The 6,342-nt window shown below is 41.1% G+C and overlaps 1 long non-coding RNA gene across 1 annotated transcript; it reads right to left on the reverse strand.

Annotated features, from left to right (window-relative positions):
• Positions 1-250: 250 nt before the first annotated feature.
• On the reverse strand, positions 251-1,798 carry LOC133462527 (uncharacterized). Its single transcript, XR_009784255.1, has 3 exons — positions 1,151-1,798; positions 965-1,026; positions 251-342 (listed from the first exon to the last, which is right to left on the reverse strand). It is a non-coding gene; the product is annotated as an uncharacterized LOC133462527 (long non-coding RNA).
• Between the last annotated feature and the right edge of the window lie 4,544 nt (positions 1,799-6,342).

Here is a 6,342-nt window from a genome sequence, read left to right on the forward strand (position 1 = left end):
AACTCACTAACCCAAATATTGCTGTAACTTACCCTTGTTTTCCGTTGTCTAGTCTTCATTGCATTGTTTAATTTCTTTTTCTGGGGAGCATTTTCTGGCTGATCGAGACGATGGCTCCTTTTCAAAAGACTCAAAATAAGTCTTGCAAGCAGCTAAAGCACAAGCAAAAATACAATTAGAATTTAATTAGTTTCAATATCTATTCAAAGCAATTCTAAAAGAACAAGGATGGATGTGCCTTTCTTTTTACCTGTTATCACGTCGCTGTCTGTGTCAGGAAAAGCAATGCCGACCTGCTCCAACATGTATGTCGTAACTGCAAGGTTATGTGGAGAATTGATACTGTTGGGAAAGAGAGGAGCCATGTTAGTTGATTAAAAACAAACTCAAACCCCAAAGCAACCTTTTATTTATTTTTGTGTGGAGAAAATAGATCTAGATCACACGTGACTACACTGAGCACACGTGACACGTTACTAAGAATACTATAGAAATATTGATTTAATATAAATACCATGTCATAGCTATCTGTTTCTGGTTATTTTCATATAAAAGTACGTTTTTCAATGTTTATAATTATTCACAAGTATGCAGTGTCATAACTACATCTCTGACGTTGATAAAAAACCAAACTGTTTGAAAATCTGTTGAGAATTGAGCAAGTTAAGGTTGTTTAAGCAGTACATGCACCATTAAACACAATGTTAGAGTGAGCGAGCTCTCCTGTGGCAAGATGGCCGCCGTGTGACGACGTCACTCTGCATTGGCAGCAGCGCGGACGAGTCATCTAGCCTTTAATAAAGTCCATAGACATATATAAAGTTTATATATGTCTATGGTCCGACCCATCACTACTAAATCAGTTTGGTTTTTCAACAATTTCTTTCCTAATGCCGTTTATTCATTTATTTTTTATTTTGCTGTGGTAAATTACAGTGATTACAAACAAAAAACATATATTTACCTTTGTTTTGGATCCAGCTTCATAGCGTTGTTTTCAGAATTGTGTAAACGTCTTACAGCCTCCTGTATAGATTAATAATACAAAGTTAGTGTGATTCTAAAAGTATTTAAGCATTATTACCTCATGTGGACATGCAGTTAAATGTAAAAGGAATTGTGCACAGTCCTTAGTCATAAGCAAACTTACTTACAGCAACACGTGTGTTCTTTGCTCTTTTAATCCGTTTTGCGGGTGTGGAATCGGAGCTGAAAGTTTCAACACGATCAGAGCTTAAGTTCTTCACTTCCTCGTCCAGTAGCTCAAATCTGCCGTCGATGTCCTGTAGTCTGCGCTCTATCTTTTCAAATCTGCTGTCTACTTTTTCTTCGAATTTCGATATTTGTCGCGACAAAGAATTTAAAGCATTAACAACAACAGATACACCTGAACCGGGACTTTCTCATGGGGAAGAAGATGGAGTTGACCGTCCTTGTCGCTCTACTGCAGGTCTGGTCGGAGTAACATCTGCTTCAGGTTGATTTGGATAAAAGCACAAGGACCGTTTATGCGACATGTTTTACAACAACGCAGCAGTATCTCCTCAAAAGCAAAAAAAGTTCTACCGGGCGGGAGCAAAACAAACAGTAACTGACTAGGACAAACTTTAAAGACCCCCGCAACTCTCAACGCTGTGAGACAGGAACCAATCACATTGCTGAATCAATTCTTAGCCACGCCCCCGCAATAACATGCGCTGTGATTGGTCTGTCAGGACTGTAACAGTAAAAAGTGGGGTCAGTAAACTCCCGATTACAGCTCAGAAATGGCCGTATTTCACAGTAAACTTCTTTCACCAGTAAATTCCCAATGACAAAAAACAACATTTAGTTGAACAATGAACTAAACATAGCCTGCTCAAACTAAGCAGTCAGACTTTGTGTGGTGTCCCTGAACAGCAAATGTAGCTTTCTGGTAAAAATGTGATTGTGTTGCAAAAGTGTTTTTGTAGAAAGAACACTGAAGTAAATGAGGTCAAGTTTGTGATCTGTTCATGATGGTCTACACATTCCAGTGATAGGCCCTATCTCCATTTGCTATTCATGTGGGCCAATTGGGCATAAACAGGTTGGGGGAGTTTGAATGGTAACTCACAGAAGTGTTGATGGCCGTTTGATGGCTCTCGATGGCTGCATTTTTTGAACAAAGGCCTAAAGGTCCCCTGCTGTTCCTCTACCCGTGGCAAAAAAGTGGGGTCAGTAAACTCCGGATTACAGCCCAGAAATGGCCGTATTTCACAGTAAACTTCTTTCACCAGTAAATTCCCAATAACATCTACATACACCCAGCAAACACGAACATTACCGGTTAAATGCTATGTCAGCATATTCCCATAAACTCATCTTTTCGTGCTGTGATAACTCGTAGTTGTAAAAAAAGTTTGTAGCTTTTGAAAAAAAGTTTGTAGCTTTTGTAAAAAAAACCTTTGTAGCTTTGTAAAAAAAACTTTGTAGCTTTGTATCTAGAAGTACAAATAGTTTTTGTAAGTACAAATATTTTTGTCACACGCACAAAATATTTCTACAAGTACAAATATTTTTGTCACACGCACAAAATATTTCTACAAGTACAAATATTTTTGTCACACGCACAAAATATTTTTTGCAAGTACAAATATTTTTTGCACACGCACAAAATATTTCTACAAGTACAAAGTTTATTTACAGATACAAAATACTTGGCATTAATTTGAGCCCATACAGCTGATCTGTGATATGAGCAGCTCTCCATGGTTGATGCTGACGGGTTTCAACCCCATGGTTTCAACAAATGATGCACCTGTTCAACCCAGAGAATGTCCTGCCATCCAAAACCCATTTCACCCACTTGATGGAGAAAAAATTAGAGACGTTTTATTTTATCATTTATTTTTTATATAACACAATTGCCTGTCCTTAAAAAATGAAAAATAATGGACAGAGGTTTATTTATTTATGGATTTATGTCTATACTGACTGATTACTGTGCCTGTCCTTGGCTTTTTTATTTACTTTTTGTATGAACAGCAGCAAAATTGAATAAAATATCTATTTTTCATTGAAGTACCCATCTTTCTCGTGTTTATTATCATTTGCCACATAATTAAAGCAACCTCATACTAAATTTAAGAAAAAATTACCAATTATCCGATTAATCGACTAATCGATGACTAGTTGACTATTAAAATAGTCGTTAGTTGCAGCCCTATTTAAAATGCATTGTTTTTTTCTAAAATGTTTATTAAAATTGACATAAATTGTCAACCGCTCCACGAGCGGTTGACATACTTCTGCTGGTCCTTGGCACAAAAAAGGTTGGGAACCCCTGCACTAGAGGGCTCATTCTTTTGGGTTTGGAACGCTTCATCTGACATTATTACTAGAAAACTTAAAATGTATACGGATTTTTTTCATAAATCCTGCCACAATCCGGCCTCAAGCTCCTTTAAACAGTGAGGCACTCTACAAGAGTTGAGCCACCAAGATGGTACGATCTTCAGAAATGTGTGTGCTGTCATACCTGGTGCACTGAGGGAAGACATCACAAATTGATTACACCCATCACACCTGGGTGTAGAAGGATGTCTGAAAAGGGTTAGAGAGTGTATCTACTGGCTGAGCATAAATGACCAGGGGCCTCATCTATAAAGCTTGCTTGCGCACAAAACAGGGCTTGAAAGATGCGCACGCCACCTTCTACGCAAAGGTTGGGATTAAAAAAAACTAACTAACCGAAAAATGTGCGTATCTCTATGCCAACCCTGACCCTCCCGTAGGAACAGTCTTAAAGGAGCCGTGTGTAAGAAATGGCCAAAACTGGTACTGCAGTCACTTTCAAAATACTGTTGAGCGGCGTAACTCGGATTCATAACAAGGTCTTTTAGGTTTTGGAAAGCTAGACTTTTTTTCATCCAACACATTCGTAGCGGCTGCTGCGATAATTAGAGCCGAGCTGGCAACCCGGATGCCGAAACACTACTGACTTCATGATTGGGAGATAGGTGGAGGGTGGAGCTTCAGGCCAAAACAAAAAATGACAACATCAACATTAGTTGAGGGCTTCAACTCCTCTTTTTAAACGGGAATATCCTGGCTTGAGTGCTGTTGTCAGTGACATAAGTATTTGAAATGAACATGATTTTTAAATGTCTGTTGACATATCGGGGTCATTTTATGATTCGTTTTATTATTGCTCTTACATATGGCTCCTTTAAGATATGGGGAACTGGCGACGCAGGCGGTGAGGTGGTGAAATGAAGCCAGATTCATGTCACACATGAATCTGTATGTCATCACATATCAGACTTATAATATAATAGCGCTGATCGTGTCCCTCTGTGTTTGAAGCACAGCGTCAGTCAGGACTCTGGTGCTGCTGGTGCCGCAGCCGTGGTGCAGGTCCAGGACACACCGGGCCGGGAACCTCCTCTTCACCCACCGCTTCCAACCGTAGAGTGACTGAGGACAGAACAAATAAGTGCCGGGCCACTCTACGGAGCCCCTAAAGGGACTCAGATTTCTTTTTATATATATATATATATATATATATATATATATATATATATATATATATATATATATATATATATATATATATATAATGAGTTTTACGCGCGCGTGAAACCTTTACGCGCAGGCGTAAGCCTAAATTATGTTTCCGCGTTTAAACGACGCAGAGCCTACGCCGTTGGGTATGCGGCGACGCGCAGCTACGCCGTAGGCTCTGCGTTGGTGTGACGCGGAACCATAAATCAGCCTTGAGCAGCACTGAGGGGAGAGGGGAGGGGAGGAGGGGGAGCGGGGCTGCCGTGCCGTCTTCGCATTGCCTTCGCACAGGGTGTCTTGATGATTTGCAATTACAGGCTGAGCCTACCGTTAGTTTTTAAACTGTAAAAGGTTAGGGGGGGGGGGGCAAAAACATGATTTTGAAAAGTGGGGGGGACATGTCCCCCCTGTCCCCAGTGGAAATTGCGCCCTTGGTCCGTGGCACTCACGGCGTTTAGCGCAGCAACGGCGTGCTGCCACTCACTCGCTTTATTTTATAGCCTACTATTTATATACTTTTTCTACTTTTACTGTGACCACCAAATAATGTTGTTTTCCTGGCCTCCACCTCATCCACAACATCTCAATCTCAGTCTCCATGAAATTTAGTGGCACGGTTGCCTGGCTGGACAAGTCTCATTCATCCTGACGCACAGCACGAACAGGCTGCAGGAAGCCGCTGCCCATGCTCAGGAGGCTCATTCATATGCAAATACAGTCAGAAACTACTTTGCATTGCCCATTTATGGTATGAAGTGGGCGTGTAGAGGGCGGGAATGCCCATCACCCTTCCTTCTCTTCCTTTCTCATTTATTAATTATAAGTATTTCATAACTATCATTGTTTTCCATTGTTCTTGTAGTTTGTTGTGCTGGTCTGCCCCCCCCCCCTCCCTGTCCCACCCCCTGACCTTCCCACTGCTTACTTCCACCTGTCTGTTGTGCCTGTAGTGACCAGTTAGCCATTGTGTCCGTCTTTCTTTCTTTCTTTCTTTCTTTCTTTCTTTCTTTCTTTCTTTCTTTCTTTCTTTCTTTCTTTCTTTCTTTCTTTCTTTCTTTCTTTCTTTCTTTCTTTCTTTCTTTCTTTCTTTCTTTCTTTCTTTCATTTGATGCACTGCACCAGAGTTAGCCTTAGGCTAATTTGCATCAGCTCTTTGTTGATTTCTGCTCCGTAAACGACATGGTAATAGGAGGCACATTGTTCCCACACAAGGAGAACCACAAAGTGACCTGGAGATCACCTGATGGATCATATGAGAACCAGATAGACCACATAGCGATTTTTAGAAGATGGCGAGGAACTCTACAAGATTGCAGAATAAAGAGAAGTGCGGATGTTGGCTCGGACCATCATCTGCTCCTGGCTCCCTGTAGAATACGTCTCGCTGCCTGTAGGAAGAAAGAACAGAAGACATTTAAGTACAATGTGCATAGGCTGAAGAACCCGGAAATAAAACAGAAATTTGTACTCACCTTGGCAAACCGTTTTGATGCACTGCGCTACAATTCAGACGAGGAAGAAGAGGAAGGAGAGGATGACGTTGAAGCGGAATGGTCCATCATCAAAGAAGCATATACAAGCACATGTGAAAAGGTGCTGGGAAAGGTTAAGAGAGAGCGGAAGGAGTGGATGAGTGATGACACGTGGGAGAAAGTGGAAGAAAGGCGCAAACTGAAAGCGAAGATCGACACCTGTAAAACCAGGAACCAGAAGACCAATGCCATGGAACACTTCAACCAAGCAGATCGGGAAGTCAAGAAAAGCTGCAGGAGAGACAAAAGGAAGTGGATATCTGACAAGGCTGCAGAAGCAGAGGAT

The sequence above is a fragment of the Cololabis saira genome, chromosome 16 (assembly GCF_033807715.1).
Source record: "Cololabis saira isolate AMF1-May2022 chromosome 16, fColSai1.1, whole genome shotgun sequence".
Taxonomy (NCBI): Eukaryota; Metazoa; Chordata; class Actinopteri; order Beloniformes; family Belonidae; genus Cololabis; species Cololabis saira.